This window comes from Sciurus vulgaris (assembly GCF_902686455.1).
Source record: "Sciurus vulgaris genome assembly, chromosome: 1".
Lineage (NCBI taxonomy): Eukaryota > Metazoa > Chordata > Mammalia > Rodentia > Sciuridae > Sciurus > Sciurus vulgaris.
In genome coordinates, this window is record NC_136461.1 from 21,943,846 (window position 1) to 21,964,279 (window position 20,434).

The following is a 20,434-nucleotide window of genomic DNA, read 5'->3' on the forward strand; positions in this document are numbered from 1 at the left end:
GTGGGAATGAGGACATCAGAAAAGACGTGACATTAAAATGGTCACCCGGTGACCTATGTCATTTTGCTTCATCAGGAACAAATTGCTCTGTCCCCCGAGCAGATCTGAGAGCTTTCTGGGGCAGAACGTTTCTCACACGGCCATTTCATGCTGCTCTGTACACAGCCTGGGTGGCGGCAGCCGGGGCCAGATCCCAGCAGCCCAGCCTGGGGACAGCGGAGGCTCCGTAGGAGGCAGGCGTGAGCACCGATCCTCCCCAGCCCTGAAGGAGCCGCCGTCAGCCAGGCCTCTGCAGGACCCCACCTGGAGACCCCACCCCGGACAGGCTCCAGGGCCTGTGTGGAGGTGCTGGGGTGGGTGGGGTGGAGCCCTGGTCTCTGGTGGCTCCGGCCACGGCGTCCCTGGGTGCCTGCAGAAGGCCAGGTGCACCCGGACCCTAGTCAGATCTGCACGCTACAGTCTCCCAGGTGATCTGCACCCAGGAGACATTGCGAGGGACAGAAGGACCCTCACAGACACGTCTCCAGGGGGCAGGGAGACATGGGGCTAGAGACGTGCCTTGAACCCTCAACTCTGAGCTTCTTCATCCGTGAAGTGGGACTGTTCCTTTCACTGAGTGACCATGCCAGGCACTGTCCTAGGTACAGAGGAGACAAATGGGCCCTGCTTCTATGCAGCCCACCTAGTGCACTACCCTCCTGTGTCCCAGATATGGGGATGGGAGGCTGGTGGTGGAGGCTGGAACCCAGAACCTGTGCGCATTGAACCTCTATAAATGAAGGACAGCAGAGAAACAGTCTCTGGGCTCTGAGGTTCTGAGGTTGGAGAACCGATTGATTTCTTCTCCCTCACTCCCGCTAGCCCTGTGGGTTGGTGCTGCTCCCCATTTTTGAAAGGAGAAAGCTGAGGCCCAGAGAGGTGCAGTGCCTTGCCCAAGGGCACACAGCTTGCTAAGGAAGGCCCTGTTCAGATGCCAGCCCCAAGTTTTTCCCATGACTCCTGGTGTGATTCTGGACCCAAATGTGCCTTCTACGGCCCTGGAATCATCTTCCTGGGGGGCAACGGGACCTTCTGGGCCATTCCTCAAGACCTTGGCACTAGGACCATTCAGGTCACCAAGCTCTTTCTCTTTCTGACCCCATGCCTCCTCCACAAGGGTGGGATGGAACCCTGCCCATCACCCTCAGGCCTGGCCCCCTCAGCCCACCTCTCTGGGACCACAGCTCCTCTCCCGTAAAGCAGGGGCAGTGACAGCCCCCATAGGCTACTGTGAAGATGGAGGCTGTAGTGCTCACTGTCAGCCTGCGGTTCTGTCCTCCCGCCGGAGCCTCCTCCCACCTCCCGCCTCCTCCCACCTCCAGCCTCTTCCCACCTCCAGTCCCTTCCCACCTCCAGCCTCCTCCCACCTCCAGTCTCCTCCCACCTCCAGCCTCTTCCCACCTCCAGTCTCCTCCCACCTCCAACCTCCTCCCACCTCCAGCCTCCTCCCACCTCCAGTCCCCTCCCACCTCCAGCCTCCTCCCACCTCCAGTCTCCTCCCACCTCCAGTCCCCTCCCACCTCCAGTCCCCTCCCACCTCCAGTCTCCTCCCACCTCCAGTCTCCTCCCACCTCCAGTCCCCTCCCACCTCCAGTCCCCTCCCACCTCCAGCCTCCTCCCACCGTGGGCTCTTCCCGGCCCCTCCCAGGACCCCCCAGGTCTGGCCTTGGTCCCTTCTCTTCCTCTGTGGCATTCTCACAGCGTGTGACTCTTGGGCTGTTGCTCATCTGGTCACTTTGCTTGGCTGCTTCCCGGACAGTGTCCCAGGGCTCTGAGGACAGGGACCGCGAGCTTCCTTCATGGCTGGTCCCTGTGCTCAGCACGGAGCCTGCCACACAAGGAGCCGGAGAACGGTGGCCCTGGGCTGTGCCTGTCAGGGTGGGAGGCGCGGGGACAAGCAGCCCAACCCCTGGATTCCTCTCCCGCTCTGGAAGGATGCTAGGGCCTCCGGGCTGGCGCGCAGGGAGCGGCTGGGGCTGCCACCGCGTGGTCCCCGCCTGGGCCACATCCCTTCCGACGGGCTTCTGACCACCCCAGGCTCCTGGACTCGGGGTCCCCTCTCCTCTCAGTTTGCCGCCCGGAAGAACCTCTCTGCCTCGCGGTGGCAAGGGTCGGAGCCTGTCCTGCAGCCTGCGCACCAGGAGCCCAGGCGGACAGAGTCAGAGGCGCCTGGACCCAGACAGGGCCTGTCGGCGACCTCTGGGAGCGGCAGGTGCCTCGAGGCCTCCACCTCTCAGACTCAGGGCGCACCTCAAGGAGGCTGGTCCCGCCTTCCTTCCCTGCCCCTGCGGTGACGCCAGGAGAGCTCGGTCGAGACAGGGCCGACGTGCGGGGAAGGCCATCGAGAGCCCTCAGCAGATCCCGGGGCTGACCAGCGGGCGGGGACCCAGGCCTGGCGGTCGCTGAGAGAGGAGCCCGTGGTGGGGGCAGCTCTGCCAGGGGCGCCCACCAGGCTTGGGGCCGGGGCTGTGGGGGGGACGAGCATTCAGAGCCGCCCGGAGGCCCTGGGCAGAGGCCCCAGCTGATCCTTTGTGACCATGCTCAGCCCCAGCCCCACGGGGCGAGGATCCTGCAGGACCAAAGGGGCCCCCAGCCGACAGCAGACCCCCTCAGACCTCCCTGGGCACCAGGATTCCCTGTCTGCTGGGCCCTGAGCTCCCCTCACATGGGATGCCAGGGGAGCGCCGTCCTCAGAGCCGCACCCGGGCCTGGGGCCACCCAGGTCCACACCAAGCCCACACCAAGCCAGACCGCCCGCAGCCTGCCTCTCCGCCTAGCAGGGGAGCCCAGACCGAGCGAAGGGGGTTACGTGAGGGTCACCAGGCAGGGAGGAGGCCGAGCCCCTGTCCACCAGTCCTCCCCAGCAGGACATGCTGCCACGTTCCAGAGGGGCCCTGAGGACAGGAGGTCAGCAAAGCACCACTGCACTGTGCTGGGTCCTCTCCATTAGCCATTGTGTGGTGGTCGGGCGCTGGGCTGGGTGGGGTGGCTGGCCGTGGCTGCGGGCTGGCCGCTGGCCTCCTCAGGGCTTCTGCAAACCTGCCTCCAGTAAGAGCGTCCACCCCTCCCCAAGAACCCCGGGGAACAGCTGCTCAGGCCCCACCTGAGCCTCTCGGGCCCTCGAGGGGGACAGAGGGGCTCCCTCTGCCTGCGCTGTGCCCACCAGGCCCACAGCTCCTCCGACTTCCAGAAGAGAGCGTTTCCTTCCGTCGTCCCCCTCCCCCCCCAGCTGTGTGGGCCCCCTGACGTCACTACAAGTGCAGGAAGAAGGGGCGTCGGTGGCAGAGTGCCACCATCAAAGTCCCGTCCCTCCTGAGCCTCGGCTTCCAATCTGTGAAGCAGGGTGGGTGACAGCTATGACCTGGGGAAGGGCTGGGGTTAAAGGGGACCATGCGGGACAGTGACGGGCACAGGGGTGGCACCGGTCACACAGCTGCAGAGCCTCCCCACCTGTGGCCTCCGCAGCAGGGACCTCACCTCTCGGAGCCACAGTGTCCTCATCTACAAAACGAGGGTGACACACTCTCCCTCGTCACTCCACCATAAGGATGGAACCAGGTTGTCACCTCCCCCTGGTTCCCTCACGGTGTGCTGGGGACCCTGAGGCCCCGTGTCCCCCCGGGAGGCCACCCTCACGCTGAGGACGGGAGCAAACAGGCTCAGTGCCCACTGGAGGAGGAGGTGACATCTCAGGAAGCCAGACCCGCCACGGAACACTGGCGTCATCTCTAAGCTGGTTGACTTCTATCTCACCGCGGTCACTACATGGAGGCACCAGATGTTTAGAGAAGCAACCACTGACTTCGCACGCATTTGGACTTTGGTTCTACCCTGGAGCCTGTGCACGTCACAGATGTTCATTTGAAAAGCCAGACAGTCTCGGCTGAGTGGGGAAGAGGAGGTGCATCCCAGGGGACGGCTTCGGGGGACCTGCGCAGGGTGGGAGCCAGAGGAGAGACCCAGCCGCCCGGAGCCTGGCCCGGCAAGAGCACTCGCCCCAGGTGTGGGTCATGGACACGCTCCTTGGCCAGCCCCAGGGGTCTGAGTCACAGGACGTGGACCAGCACCCAGGGGTCTGCAGACAGCCTGAGTAGTGACCCCCATCTGGAGGTCAACCATCAGTGGCCAGAATTACCCAAGCATTTAAGATGAGCCCAGTACTACTCTGATTTTCACATTTATTTGTTCTTTTAAGACCCTGTACATCCCAGGAAACATGGATCCTATTTTTGCCCACAATTAGCAGACAAAGAAACTAAGGCAAGAGGGTTCACTTGTGCACTGACCTGCCATTGGTAAGTGGCAGAGCTGGGATTTGAACCCTGGGAATTGGGCTTCAGACCTGCCCTAAAGCACCATTTTGAAGTCCAGATTTCCCAGCATGCCATAAAAGGACATTCAATAACCTGGCTTCTTTCAATGTGTATCAGTTAGCTTTTGCCACGTAACAAACTGCTCCACAACAAATTGGCTTACGAAAGCAGTGAGAAGGTGGACTGCCTGCCCACAGAGGCAGGAGCGGAGGCCCTGCATGGCTCGCCAACCTGGGCCTCCTCACCAAAGCTGGTGTCGCTGATGCCGTGCCAAGAGTCGAGTCCGTCCACAGCAGAGAAGAACTGTAAATTCCAGCACAGAACCGTTCCCTGCCGGGACCTGCCGGGACCTGCCAGCCGCTGGGATGCAGGCTGAACGCGTGGCCCACTTCATCAGGGAGAGGGCTCAGCTTCGTCCTCCAGTCATGGACACGCATCCTGACGTGGGCTTTCCTTCCCTGCCCAGGACTCCTCTTCTGACGTCATCATCCATGAACTCCCAGAACGCCTTTCCACCATCGTGGCGCTCCCCACAGCTGTGGCTTCTGGTCACAGAATCCATGTCGCCGCAGGGGAGGGCAGGCAAAAGCTCCTGTCCACCAGATTAACTGCTTTTACCATCCACCCCCAAGTGGCCAGCAGAACCGAAAGGTGGACTGGCTCCTGAGGACTCCATCCAGGAGCCTATCAGAAGAGACAGGCGTTCTCTCCCACAGGATGAAGACTGTCGGAGCCCAAGGCCACAGGGTGCGGAAGGAGCCACGCCCTCCTGCCCGTCCCCTAAGCCCAGGCTGGGGGCAGGACTCCCACCACCAGCCCTCACAGCACGTTCCAAGTCCTGCTTTCCCATCCTGGCAACTTTGAGCTCTTCTCATTTCAAGAATCTAGTCCTCCCAGGGCACACCTCTAGTCCCAGCAACTAGGGAGGCTGAGGCAGGAGGATGGCAAGATTGAGTCCAGCCTCAGCAAACTTACGAAGCCCTAAGCAACCTAGCAAGATTCTGTCTCTAAATAAAAATTAAAAGGGCTGGGCATGTGGCTCAGTGGGAAAGCACCCCTGGGTTCAGTCTCTGGTACCAAAAATTTTTTTTAAAAAAGAGTCCAATCCCCAAGAACACAAAGGAAGAACGAGGAACACAGACCAGGTTCCACTGAATTAGAAGGTGAAGCTGCCACCTGGCCATTTGGGTTCCTCATGTGGCTGAAGCAACAGGTCAGTAAAAGCTGACTCTACTCTCCGGAATGAGTTATCCCTGGTGCCAAGGGAATTTGGTTCTCCGCTCCATAACAGAAGCACGGAGGGCTGTCTAGAACCCCGGGGGTCCTCCCACGTACCTCTCAGCACTTTACGCCCAATAATAAAGGTTAATGGAAAACTGCAGCCACCCAAAGAGGCAGGAAAGGTGAGGACTCAGACCCTCAGAAATTAAGGTTTGGGAAATGTGGCTGAGTCGAGAACCCCAGCCACCTGAGATTCTGACAAGGACAGTGGGCAGGTGGAAGGATCCATTGAAGGAGGAAGCCACGGACATCAACCACGGCCTGGCCACCCGGGTCAGAAGCATGGACGGCACAGCTTTGCATATTTTCTCCTTGCTTGCTGCGTGGGCTTCTTTTTTAGACCAAGCATTTTCTTCTGGTCCTTCCTTCTTCCTGTTGCTGTTAGACCCAGTTGGAGGTCAACCCCGCAGCTCAGAATCTAAGTCACAGAATGCTCCACGGACATCGTCACTGAGTCCCAGCAAACACTGCTACGGCCAGCGATGCGGAGCATGGCTGCTGGGACCAGGCGCCTTCTCACCAGGGGAAGGGGAAGGATGATTTCACTTCCAGGAAAGAGGTCAGGTGGACCAGGAGCGTCTGCCACGTGGAGGTGTCCAAGTGTGTGTGACGTGCGGGAGCCGAGCGGCCGGAGGGGTGGCTCACACCAGCTCCCCATCTGTTGCCCCACCTCCAAACTCACTCCTCAATGCCCGCTCTGCAGTGATGGACAGGACGCCTGAAGCACTGTTCTTGGTGACGAGCACATCGTTCTGTCATTCAAGGCACTGGAGGGACACCTCGGGAGCAAGGGGCCTCCCTTCCTGGTTTGGTTGCCACCTGCGGCTGGTCCTGCACCTGCTACTTAAGCCACACTCGATGGTCCCCTGTGCCTCTATCTGGTGGTACTGAGCGGCCACAGGGTCACTAAGCAACCTTGGAGCCACAGCCCAATTCTGATGGCCACCCTGCCATACCCGTCCTCCTCTCTTACACAAGCCGCCCCACGACCCAGTGCCAGGCGCTCGGTAGCACCTGGACCTCAGAGCAGTTCCCTGCTGGGCTGGCAACTGTCCTAAGCAACCCAGGGGTGCTTCTGCCCTCGGAGGATGACAGGCACACACTCTCCAGTGACAGCCGAAGCCCAGCTTTGGGAAGGAGACCGCCCTCCAAGCATCTTCTCCCTTGCATCCCCTCCCTCAGCCCGGGGTGTTCTTTAGGGTTCAGCCTCATAATCGTTCTCCCGCTGACGCAGACGCTTTGACACGAGGCTTCCCCTGCTTAAGTCACCATGCGGTCGGTCTCCTGTGTGGACGGGACCCTCCCTCTCAGCGCTGCAGCGAGGAACGGCTGATTTCCTTCCCAGAGAATGGCAGGCTCCTGGACGTGGTTCTGCAAACATTGCAATTCTTGTCTTGAGCTACAAATCCACTCATGGTGCAGGTTATGCAGCGAGCTGGAACTTGATTTTTTTTGTCTTATTTCCTGTAGGAGAAGCTATTGCACCACAGGCTGAGAGGATGGCAGGGTCTGCAGTAATTTGCCTAAGGAGCCTGGGGCCTTCTGGGAGAGAGCAAGCAAGCAGATCGATTCCTGTTCTCTGAGGTTCAAAGTGCTTAAAATAATCAGGGAGGCCCAGGGGTGGGAAAGGCAGTCAGTGCTCTGAACGAGGTTCTGCTGGGGGAAGAGGGAGGGGACAGACCTGGCCCAGGAGGCAAGCCAGGTGGCTCAAAGCACTGAGAAGCCTGAGCACATTGACCCACCCCCACCGTGGCTAACCACACGCATGTTCCGGAAGGTTCCATTGCGTGGCACTGAAGGATGTCACATTGGGAGCCACAGGGAATTAAGAAGCAGCAAGGTCACTGTTATGGCTTGGATGTGAGGTGTCCCCCAACAGCTCACAAGTGAGACAATGCAGGAAGGTTCAGAGGAGAAATGATGGGGTTGTGAGAGTCTTCACCCTATCAGTGAAGAGGTAGGTGGCTGGAGACAGTGGAACTGGGGCGTGGCTTTGGGTATATATTTTTTATCTGGAGAGTGGACTCCCCTCTCTCTCTGCTTCCTGATGATGCCAGCTGCTTCCCTCCACCACCCTCTCCCGCCATGATGTTCGGCCTCACCTCGAGCCCCGAGGAATGGAGCCGGCCTTCTAGGGACTAAGACCTCTGAAACCCTGAGCCCCCGTTAAACTTCTCCTCCTCTATAACATGCTGGTCAGATCATTTTGTCACTAAGACAGTCACAGTGGGAGGAGCCTGGAGACAGGCGCTGCTCTGCCCTGAGGAGGCACGTGGCCCAGGCAGAGTCTGGAGCTGAAGGCACCGTCCAGGACCAGGCCAGGAGGCCACACCACAGATGTGTCCCTGAGGGCAGAGACAAGGCCCTTTGGACTTTCAGGGTTCAGCTGCCTTCAACTGCAAGACCAGAAGCAATGTCCAAACTGGTCCCCGAGAGCATAACCAACCCCAGCCCGTGACTGTTTCACAGGGAAGAAAATGGAAGTCCAGAGGGTCGAAGCCACTGGTCAGAGCCCTGGGCAAGCTGGCCAGAGTCCTGGGCTTGAGTTCCTGCACAAAGCTGCCAGCAGGGAGAGGGACCCTGGGAGCAAGGCCAGCTCAGAGCCCCTCTTGGAAACTGAGATGCACAGGGCGGATTTCAACTGCGGGCAGGAGCTGGAAACGCAGAGATACAAGAGGACCAAGGCAGAGGTTGAGACATCCACGTTTAGGAAGGAAGAGAGCAAGCGGGTGGCAGTCTCCACTCTCCAGACAGGAAACTGAAGACGGGTTGTCTGCGTGGTAGAGAACTGAGCTTCATGGCCACTTTGCTAATGGCGTGTCTTTGGTGGCAGAGCCGGGAATCCTGAGACAGGGCCTGGGAGGTTCTCTGTGAGCACATGGGAAGGAAGTGGAATTCAGTTTCCCCTGATTTTACACCACGGTGAGACCCTTCCAAAACTCAAGTAGGCTTTCTAAATACTGGGATGAATTTTTATATTTTCATGAGCAATATTGGGATATTTGTTCTTAAATGTATAATAAAAACCTCATTAATTCACATTAGTCGTAATTCTAGGCACCTCTGCATTATCTAGAAAAAAAAATGTCTGGCTGAACTTCCTAATAATGTAAACACGAAGTGTCACTATTTATCCTGCTTGAGTGGGAAGATGGTTGTCAAGCCTTTGAGTGAGGAATTCACCCTCTGGAAGGATGTCAGCAATCAAGTAACTGAGCTCCACCTTCCAGTTCTTCATCATGTGTGCCCAAGTGAGTGAGTTTTCAGAAACATAATACGAGCTCGAACATTTATGGAGCACCTTCTGTGTGCTGGGAACTGGACTAAGTCCAGAGGATTATACTTTTGACCCTCACACAAGACTATGGTTGTGTATCAGCCCCACCCTACAGACTAGGGAACAGAGGCTCAGAGAGACTGGGGACCCTGCCCAAGGTCACACGATATAGCAATGGAGCTGGGATCGATCCCAGGAGCACACTCTTCTTAATTCTCTCCTGTGCAATCTCCCATTACAGAGCGAACCCATTGATTCCATTTAAAAACCTTTTAAAACAGTGCCTGAAAATCCACATCCCAGCTGCTGCATTTACAGCTCCCCTGCCTGGATCTCTCTGCCCCAAATTCCTACAAGGCTAACTCCTTCCCCTACACCCTGGCCTGATCTCAAATGGAAACCCCTCCTTTTAAACCTGGCACCCCCGCCCCAATACCCACCTAGCCCCAGGCCCTCTTCCTATACCTGCTCTGTTTTTATTTCCGTGAAGCACAGACTTGCTGTCTGAAATCCGTCTCCTATTGTTGGTTCATTAATTAGAAAGTCCCAGCTGGGTGAGACGCTGGCTGATACTTTTCAAGGTTGTACCCTTAGGGCTGAGGATAGTGCTAGAAATAAACCAAGTACAGACATCTCTTGGGTGGACGGATGGACCATGAAAGAACATGTGCCCACGTGGTTTCCTGTCCAAGCGTGAAGCATAATGACCTCAGAAGGAATCGTAAATCAGATCTGGAGTTAGTCTGATTCATCTATAAACGAGTTTCACAGAACTAATAGAAAAAGTCAGTAAATGGTTAAGGGGATGTTTGTCCTGTTTGGGAGTGTGTGGCTTGCTGGTCTGCAGAAAGGCGCTGCTGTTTGCCGGGGCTGCTGCAAGCGGCTAGTGCCGCTCTCGCGAAAGACCGCGGCTTCTTTGCCCGGTGGCTCCAAGCGGCTCCGTTTACGGAAAGCCGCTTCTCGCGCTTTTGGCCCAACCAGCGGGACAGAAGACACGTACTCTTTAGAAGTTCATGAAGCAGCTTCCCCTTTATTCCAATAACACCCTCAATATATAAGCAGTCTCATGCATAAGCAATTGTAACCAGATATGTCCATCCAATCCTGTTAAAGGTCAAGCAGTCACTCGCTGGAGCATACATGTAAAGTATATCTGTCCACACGCTAGGCGGCTGAACTGATCATCATACAGCCAATTGTAAACGTGTTCTGCCTTTCTCCATGCATATTCAGAACGCCTTTTGCTCTCTGCCAGTCACCATCTTTGGATGCACGTGGCGTAACCCTGGGCCCCGGGTGCTGCCCGCCACACTGGTCATTTCTATTCATAAATTCACTGTCTTAGAAGAAGCATCGGCGGCCATGTGAGACCTTGGCCTCCTTTTGCAGATGAGAAGACCTCGACTCCAAGTGAGGGGAACGTCACGCAGACCCATGCGTGGGGCCGGAAATACATCTGAGGCAGGAAACCAGAGTCCTCATCCTTCATGTATATTTCTGAAGCAGTTGGGAGGTCCTCAACCTGCGGGTGGGCACATAAGTTGGCATGGTTTTTCTTGAAGACATTCTAATTAAAATAGCAATAGCAATGTAAAAACAATATTAGCGGTGAAGCACATAAACGCTCTGATCCCCACGACCTCAGGAGAAGGCCACTGTCATTATCTCCATTTTATTGATGGGGAGACTGAGGCCCAGAGAGGACACGTTTGGCCCAAATCAACCAGTTTGCAGTTAGAGAAGACAAGATTTGAATGGAGACAGTTTGGAAACACGCCTTGAAAGCGTTCAGTGTGACAGAACCATGTCTTGAAAGTCCCTGGAGAACAGGATTAGGATGCCAGTGACAATACACTTAATATGGGTGACGTGGTGTCTAAAAAGACAACCAAATTCTTCCGACACACACCAGGCGTGGTGTCTCCACCACCCAGCAGGCCCTGCTCCCGGTCCCTGGGTGGGCATGGTGGCCGCGGTCTGCCTCTTGCTGTGGCACAGAGCATTTCAAGAGACTGAGACTCTTTCCTCCCGCGGGATCCCTGGATCCCAGAGCAGTCAGCCCCAGCGCTCAGCCACAGGGTCACTGTCATCCTGCCCGCCAGTCAGCAGTGAGTGGCCGATAAGAGCAGCCCCACCCCAGCTCCAGGTGGATGTCACCCCACGTCCTGCCTTGTGACACTCCCCTACTACTTGTTGGAACATGAGACACAGATGCTCAAAGTGGAAGGAAAGATGGTGGGAAGAGGCCTATGCTCCAGCTGAAAAGGCTCCGCTCTGCAGGCAGGAGGTGGGTGGCAGAGGGACCGGCTAGCCGGGCTGATGTGGCAGAAAGGCTGGTAAAAGAACGTGGCGGCCTCTGTGCTCAACAGCAGGACGTGGGGCACCAGGCAGGCAGGGTGGAGGGCTCCATCCCTTCTGGGACACAGATGCCCGGATGCCCGTCAGGGAGGCAGGGAAACACCACCCGGCAGGAGGGCTGGGGACAGCCGTCCGGCCCCACCGGGTTTGCCTTTCTAGACATTAGGGAGCTCCTAACGCAAGCCACCCAGAACTTCTCCACCCAGCTTCCCCTGAACACCACGGGCCCCTCGCGTTCACATCTCCACCTTCGCTGCAACCTTAAATGTCAAGAGTCCCTCTTCTAAAAGCACTGAACTGAGGTAAAGAGGATTAGGGGATCTTTTCATCCTGTTCAGAGATCACCTGGAGTGACTGGGGGTACACAGACCCCCCTGGAGTCCTGGGTCTGCTCTCCCCCACTCCCCCTGCCCCTCCTGCTCCCCTTCCTACCTCCCCAAGTGCTGCCCTGGCAGCTCCTGATCCTGGGGAAGTCACCTGTCACCAAGGCCTGCCTGGATCCCAGGCAAGGTGCCAAGGAAAGGCTCTGATTTGGAAAGCCGACAGGAGATGTCTGGTGGGAAGGACGCTCCCCTCAGAAGGTTCCAGCAACAGCCTCAGTGGCCCCACCTTGGAAATCTCCCTAGGCCCCCGGGGCTCCCTGAGAAGATGCCAGGTTTTGAACGGGCTAGCAGCAGGATGCTAAAATCAGCTGAAAGAAGCCCAGCAGAAAGGTATTGACTTTTAATTCAGAGCAGCCAAGACTTCTTAAATATTTAAAAGTACCATTCATCACTTGAAAGACCAGTTTGAGCTGCAGAGAGACCCAATCTTCTGGGACCTTCGTAACTGGGATTTTAGCAACTGTAGACCTTGCGGAAGCCGGGGCACCATGTAATTATCACAGTACCATTGTCATTTACCAAACAGCTGCTACGTGCCAGGCACTACACAGTTAACTTTATATACAGTCCACCTCCCATAACTGGGAGGTAGGTGATGTGATCCATTTTACCTATAGGCAAAGAGAGGTTCAGAGAGACCAAATGACATACTCAAGGTCACACAGCTAGTAACCAGTAAAGTCAGATTCTAAACTCACATGGGTTAGATTCTAAAATCCCTACTCTGACTTCTGCTTTGGTAACTGTGCCCCTTTGGGGCCTCCCAACCCACAAACAAATGAAAACTGGGAAAGACACACAGACAGCTATTTCAGACACTGGACAGCAGGCAGCAAAGAACTGGGGTTGCCACCAACCCTGTAGGCACACCAGCATTCAACCAGGGGGTACTCTTCAGACCACCCCCTGGAAGGGGCAGCAAAAGGAGAACACACAGCTTGGCTGGGCTGAGGAGGGTGACAAGCTTAGGGAGACAGAAGCACCTGGAACCTGCAGAGAAAAACAGAAGTGGCGACACCAGAGAAAGAACCCCAGAAAGCTGCACGGATGTCCCTTTAAGTCTCCTGCTGAGCATAAACCTGCACAGGCACAGGGAGAAAGTTCATGAGGTCAGAGCAAGAAAAACCAAGCAGCAGAATTCTCAAGTTCAAACAGGGCTAGGCAACATGCATTCTGGCCACCTGGAAGGGACAGACGTCACTGAGTCCTGAGGTAATAAGCAGAAACTCTTAAGGATCACGCCTTAGGAGGGGAGCCCTGGTGTTCAGCTCCTCTAGTTCACCATGACAAACCAGAAAACAAGCTCGAATGGTTTCAGCTGATCTCTGTAACCTATTTGTCCAAACAAAAAATTAAACATAAAAAAAAAAAATTAAACATTCAAAATGTCCAGCATAAAATCGTAAAATCATAAGTGACTAGACATAAAAATGTGACCCAAAGCAGGGTTTGCGCATGGATACCTTGTGGAACTATGTCAAGCTGTCTAACCTACATGACCTAAGAGTCCACAATGGGGAGGGGTGAAGGAAAAACATTTGAAAGGCTGAATTTTGTCCCCGTTTTATGAAAATCATAAAAGCACAGATCCAAGGATATCAACAAACCCCAAACAGGATGATTTTTAAAACTCTGTTAAAACACATTATTGATACATTAGTCTAAAACATCAGTGAGAGAAAAATTGTCCAGCTGACAGAGCAAAACAATATCACACGCAGGGGAATAAAGACAAAGACCCCAGCAGATTTGACGTCAGAAACTGGGATTGGCATCCCTGCTGTGCCCAAGGGGGAGGGCAGTCCATTCAGAATTCTATCTCCTTTACCGGTGTAATGGTTAATTTGCATTGTCAACTTGATTGGATTAAGAGTTGCTGATGATTAAGAGGCTTCTGGGTGTGTCCAGAGGGCGTGTCTGGGAATGATTGGCATGTGGGATAGCAAACTGAAGTGGAGCCCCTCCCTAAGCGTGGGCAGTACTGCCCAACAGGATGATGGCTTGGATGGAATAAAAGCTGGAAGAACAAGGAAGCAGATGCAGATGCAAGCTCGGCTCTTCTTTTTTTTTTTTTTTAACAGACCTATATCAGGACTTTATTATACATTTAGATGTGTGGAACAGTCTGAACCATTGCACTCTCAAATTTAAATAACATACTACAGAACATTAAAAGTCTTTTGCATTTCATATTCCAGAATACAAGGAGTTAAACTTCAAAGTCAAAGCTATCAAAAGGCACGCATAAGAGGCAAATGAAAGAGTGTCAGGATCCCAAAATGATCTGACTACAAAGGTCTCCATACCCCTCTCTGACGGTAGCTTTGGGTCAGTTGTATCATCACATGGCTCACCCATTGGTTCATTTTTTTTTTCCCCTCCAGAAATAGAATCAATAGAGAACAGACAAACCCACATTGCCAGTTTGTACAGTCTTGTGGTTTCTGTCAGGGGCTACAGACTCGAGCAGGTCTACCAGATAATGAAGGCAAACTATTTCAGTTCCTGTGGGTCCAGAGCTCCTCAGCAGAGTTCCAGTCTCAAGCACATGTCTGCATGCCATCTGGCCCTTGTTCCCTGATAGAACTGGTGCCCATCTGAGAAAAAGAAGCAATGCCAGAACCCCTTGTTTTCCATGTGAGAACACAATGAGAAGATAGCTACCATTTTGTCTCATCAAATTCCCAAAGCATCCAGAAGAATGCTCTTTCTACCATGAGGTCTCTCCGGGAGCCATGTTGTGAAAGTCATGTTCATTGCTTCCATTCATGGTCATAAAATCCATGTTGTAATATTCCTCAGTCTTTGCTAGACAACCTTCTAAACATAGATGAAATCCTGGAGAGCTCTGAAGAGGACCTATCCCTTTGTGGCCCTGTGAGTCAGTTTCACCATGGCTGGCATTATTATTTTCCTTGGTCATCAATCAACAAGTGGGCTAAGGAAATGAACAGACACTTCACAGAAGAAGATCTGGCTCTTTCTCTGACAGCATTTTCCAGGTTGATGCCACCATTCAGGTAATAGAATTCAAACAGAAAAGAGGATTCTTAGTGCATTGATGAAACAAATAAGAACTCAATAGGGCTAAAAGAATGGGTATAAACTGAGGAGAAATGCAAAGAAGAGGTAACTATGTAAGAGGGAGCCCCAAAGTATGTACATAAATTCCCATGAGTGTACGCCAGAAGAAAGCAGTACCTGGCACAGTTAATATAAGAACCCAGAAACCACTCCCCACACGAGAGCTCACATAGAGGGTTTATGAAGCAAACAGAGTGTCTCCCTGCAGGATAAGAGTGAAAATGAGAGGAAGAGAGAGAGAGTGTGTGCAAGAGAGAGTATGAAAAGTGAGGAGGAGAGAGAAAGAAAGTTAGTAGGAGAAAGCATGAGAAAAGATCTCGGCTCTTCTTATACGGGTTCTTGATGGCTGCTTCAATCCTCTGAGGATATCAGACTCCCACTTCACTCTTCCAAAGCACACTCTGCCAGTGACTTTCCAAGGAGTTTCCAGAAGTCTTGGTCTCAGATGAGGGTAGCACTGTTGATCCTTCTTGTTCTGGGGCTTCTGCATCTTGGACTGAGCAGCTGCCAGTTCTTCCAGCTCTCCAGTCTGCAGACGGCCATTGCGGACTATCCAGCTTCTGGTTGTGTAAGTCAATCTAATAACTCCCCTTTTTATAATCACACTTCCTGTTGATTCTGTTCCTCTAGAGAACCCTGACTAGTACACCCAGCACCACCAAAAAGGAAAAAGTCTATCTTCTTCAAACATAAAGGCAAAATAAAAAAATATTTTCAGACACACAAAAATTAAACAATTTTAACTACCAGGCCTGAACTACAGGACATGGTAAAGAAAGTTCTTCAGGAAGGAAAATGGTTACAGATGAAAACTAAGAATTAATGAATGTAAATGTTGACCATGTGAATGAAGAAAATAAGTGAATCCACTTAAAAGACACTTTTCTCATTTTCTTTAAATTTTCTTTAAGACATAAGTATTCAAAACCAAAAGAATAAACAAAGTATTAGATGGTCAATTATATACATAGAAGTGAAGTATAAAGGATAAAGCAGAAATGAAGGCCTGCTGTCACCTGGTCTCACCTTACACCTTAAGACCACCTGAAGATGTACTTACTATATTAAAGTCACACCTGTGTAAACCCTAGAGGAATCAATGAGAAAATTAAGATGAAGCATAACTAACCATATAATAGGGAATGCTTAACAAAAGCATACCCTGTTCAAAACTAGCAAGAAAAGTAAAAGGAGTAAAAAAATAAATAACATTTAACAGGTAGACTTAATTAACTGAAATCTCACCATTTTGTTGATTGCATGGAGTGAAAATAGTCTAAACACTCAAATTGAAAAAGTAGATTGTCATACTGGATAAAAATTTAAGTCTATGCTGTCTATAAGAAGACCACTCACTTTTTATATGAAAAACACAGATTAGTTACAAAAAAAAAAAAATAGGAAAAGATATACCATGCCAACATCAATCATAAGAAAGGTAAAGCAATTAATTAATGTCAGCAATTAATTAATTAATTAATTAAAGTCAACTTCAGGACAAGGGTGTTAAAAGAGGTCAAAAGGACATTTCATGACAAAGAAACAATTCATCTATAATGGTCAGCATTTCTAGGTATGTATATGCATCAAAGCATCAAATAATGGAGCTTCAGAATTATAAAGCAAGAACTAAGAAAACCAAAAGTAGACATAATAAATGCATGATAAGATCGATAAGAATACAGGCTTGCACGTTACCATCTTGAGCTGATTGGTATTTATAGAACAATCTGACACTTTGATGGGAGGCACCTACTCCGTGCAAGCACAGGCCATGACAATGAGCTGAGCCACAAAACATTTAAACGTTTGTTCCTATAGTTTGGCCTTTAACCACAATGTGATTCAACAACAACAAAAACTCACCAACAGGTGATGCACGACTCTTAGATATTTTGAAACAAAACAACTCCATCCAAATAATCTAGGGGGAAAAAAGAAATCACAAGTAAAATTTTTTAAGTATTTTGAAGCATAACCCATCAAAAAGCATCAATTTTGTAAGTAACAAAATACTAACTCAAGGGAAATTTTAGCCTTTAACTGCTTAGAAAAGATGAAACAAAATTGATGTCCTACATTTTTTTTTTTCTTCTAGCTTTTGGAAGAGAAGTAAATAAATCCCAAAGAAGGAGGACAACTAAAAGAAATATGAGAATAGACATCATTTTCTGAAGAAAAAAAAAAAGACAATTAATAGAGAAAAATCTACAAAAATAAAAAGACTAACAAAATCAATAAACCTGTAGCAAAGGTGATCAAGAAAAAAGAAGTCTTAAATCACAAGTGCAAAGAATTTTAAAAGGAACTTATTACACATCCTAGCAAAATTAAAAGGATAAATGTTATTGATGACAACACACCAATAAATTTGACAACTTAGACAAAATGGTCCTATTCTTTTAAAGACACAAATCACCCAAAGAACACAGAGAGAAATAGAGGATCTTAATAATTCTGGATCTGGTAAACAAACTGAATTCCTAATTTAAAACCTTTTCACCAGGAAAATTCCAGGTCCAGACTACTGCACTGGTGGACTCTAACTATCATTTAGATGAGAACAGCAGTGACCTTATGCACATGCTTCATTTCTTGAAGACAGTATGACCTTGATAACAAAATCAAAGAAATCTCTAGAAGAGTAAACTACAGAATACTCCTCATAAATGTAGATGGCAATATCTTTAAAATAAAAAAAAAAAAAGTCAGCCAAACCTTCCCTGCATGAGCCTTGAACACTGGCATCCGGGATGTGTGCTCGAAGAGGCCAGTGTTCTTTCTCCAACCTCCTGGGCTCAGAGCTGTGTCCCACTGCGAGGACAGCCCTGGAGGTCAGAAGCAGGTGCCAAGGTCCAGAAGGCAGACACACAGCCGATTGAATCGTCCACCCTCCCAACATCCAAGCAGATTGTGCTGACCTGGGGGACAGGGCAGTTTGAACAACACCCCTGTATTCCTTCAGAAGCGTCTCCGTGTTGGGGCAGAGCAGGTTCAACAGGACCCAGACCCAGCTGCGCCCGAGTGGGACTCTGCATGGGGTTCACATACCACTGACTTTCGCTCAGTCTCCACAGGTGGGCCCAGAATCGAGGAGCAAGTTAAGGACACTGAGTTCATTCTCTCGGCCAGGGCCCGTCCCTGCTGCCACCCGAGCCTCTGACACTGGACCGAATGCCCTGGAGACGGGGGCTCTGGGTCAGCCTCCTGAAAGGAACAGGCACAAACTCGGCAGGAGGCCGGGCCTCCCAGAAGAAATGCCTTCAACACCCACTGACGCTCCGCTGTGGCTCCGAGTCACAGGTGAAGCAGCGATGGCCCAGGATCCAGCTGGGAGGCCCGCCAGGGCAGGAAGGGCGCAGGCGGCAGAGGGCGGGTCCCTGAGTCCCTGCTGCCTCTCCCGCAGCGCTTCTCCTCTGCCGCCTGCCCAACGGCTCTCTGGCGGCCGCAGGTTGGTATCTCTCGAGGACACAGTAGGCAAGAGACCAGGATGTGGCCCGGAGCCTCTGCCCACGCCCGGGCGGTGAGCCTGGCAAGAGGCCCCAGCACCAGCTCAGATTCCGCAGCCGCCCACGGAGGAGGACGGGCCACCTCAGCGCATTGATTTCCAAAGTGAGGCTGGACCAAAGGACTTTAGTTGGCAATAAATGGTCCTTTGCCCCCAAACATAGCTATTTGAAGGCAGGTCCTAGATTTCCCAGGGTGGGGGTAGGGTGCGGTACTCAGTGATGGAAGACCTCTGTGTCTGAAGGCTCCTGGTGGCCTGGACCCTAGTCTTCAGGTCTGCAGCCCCTAAGGAAAAGCAAAGCGCACACACCCAGCTCCTGAGGAGCTGAGTGGCCTCAGTCGGCAACCTCTCTGGCCTTCTGTGAAGAGGGTGTATCAATGGAACCTCTCCAGAGGCTTTTTCTGAGGACCTGCTGGCTTAACCAAGGCAAAGGAAACACCCACTCCCTGGAAGGGATCGTCGCCAATTTTTTGCATAAGCGCCCGCTGCACGGCCAATGATCCACACTTCATCTCATTTAGTCCCCAGATCACCTTAAGGGGTCACAGATGGGGGCCTGACGCCCAGCAATCTTAAACAAATGGCCAAAGGGGAGAGGAGGTGCCAGGTCTGGGTGTAAGTCTGGGCTCCTCTCCCTTCTGGCTACTCCCTAACCCTGTAGCGTGGACATCTCCTGGGACCTCGTGAGAAATGCAGCCTTGAGCCCGCGGCTCAAGGACCCGCGGCTGGGGTTTAACAAGGCCCCAGGGGCTGCCTGTGCTGCTTTCCTTCGGAGCACCCTTCAGACCACAGAGCCTGGGCCTGCGCCCGATCCCGGCCAGGCTCAGCCTCTCTCCCCAGAGTCTGCATCCTCTCCCTCCCACGTCCAGCCAGCCAGCCCATCTTCCCAGGGCTCCTCTATCCCCTGGGACCGTCTCCTCTCTGCCTGGCACCTGCAGTGGCTTCCCTGGTCATGGCCTCTGGCCCACCAGGTATCTCTCTGTCCGCCTTTCAGGTGGTGCCCTGCTGGGCTCTTCCTCGGGTCCCTGAGCACAGTGATCTGTGACGCTGCCACTCCACCCCAGCGCCCCCCAGCCTTATGGGCATCGGACAGTGGCGGAGGCACCACGGCTCAGGGAGAGGAGGGCCAGTCAGCTCAAGAGCCAGGCTGTATTCTGAGATCTTGGACCAGCCATTCAGCGGCTCTGAACCTCTGCTGTGGCAGTGTTCTATGTACCTCCCAACCACGGGTCACCCAGGGCAGAAGGATAAGAGGACACACTACACTTCTCCCACGATGTATGTTGCAGACCTCTGCTCGTCCCTGTTAAGGTCCCATTGTCCAGAGCAAGTCACATGACTGAGCCCAAGGACAAAAATCCAAGAAGTACCTTCTTCCTCTGACAGTGGAAGACATAGCAAATTTATATGGCAAAGGGTACAGAAGCCAAGTGGGGTGTGTTATTAGCTGGTGTTCTATAGCTACAGTGAAATGCCTGAGGCTGGTACTTTATAAGGAGGTTTACTTCCCTCTGGTTCTGGAGGTCCGAGGGCATGGTACAGCATTGGCTCAGCTCTGGTAAGGGCCTGCTGGCTGCATCACCACATGGCAGGTGGCATCACAATGATGGCAGAGAGAAAACCAGAAAGGGAGGGGCGGCAGTGACCTCCCATGAGGCGCCACCTCTTCAAGGTCCCTCTCCTTCTTCTCATTGTCACAGAGAAGACCAAGCGTTCCACACATAAAATTGTAGGGGATGCACTCAAGCCACAGAGATGGGGAAAATCGAATCCAATAATTGCACAACCATGAGTGAGGGGGAGATTCAAAATGGGTGAAGAGAACACCAGTCTTTAGCGTGGCCTCCATGACTGTTTCAGAGTGGACACTACAAACAGTTCCCCGTGGCTCCACGACTCCTCCGATCAGGCCCCTCATTTCCAATGGAGCGCCCTGCCCCACCCCCACCCCGACTGTTCTGGTTCCCCTGCAGACCCCAACTTCACACCACCCGCCTTCGCCCAATGTGGGGAAAACCCAGTAGATCTGAAGTGGTCCCAGGATTGTGGGAGTATTTGAGGTTACAACTCCATGAATTAGAAGCGGGGAAAGGGGGCTTCAGAGAACCCTGGGCTAGGTAGCAGCCCCTACAGCAACTGCTCCCACCATCTGTCCATCAAGCTCTGACCATAGGTGGTATCCAGAGTCTCA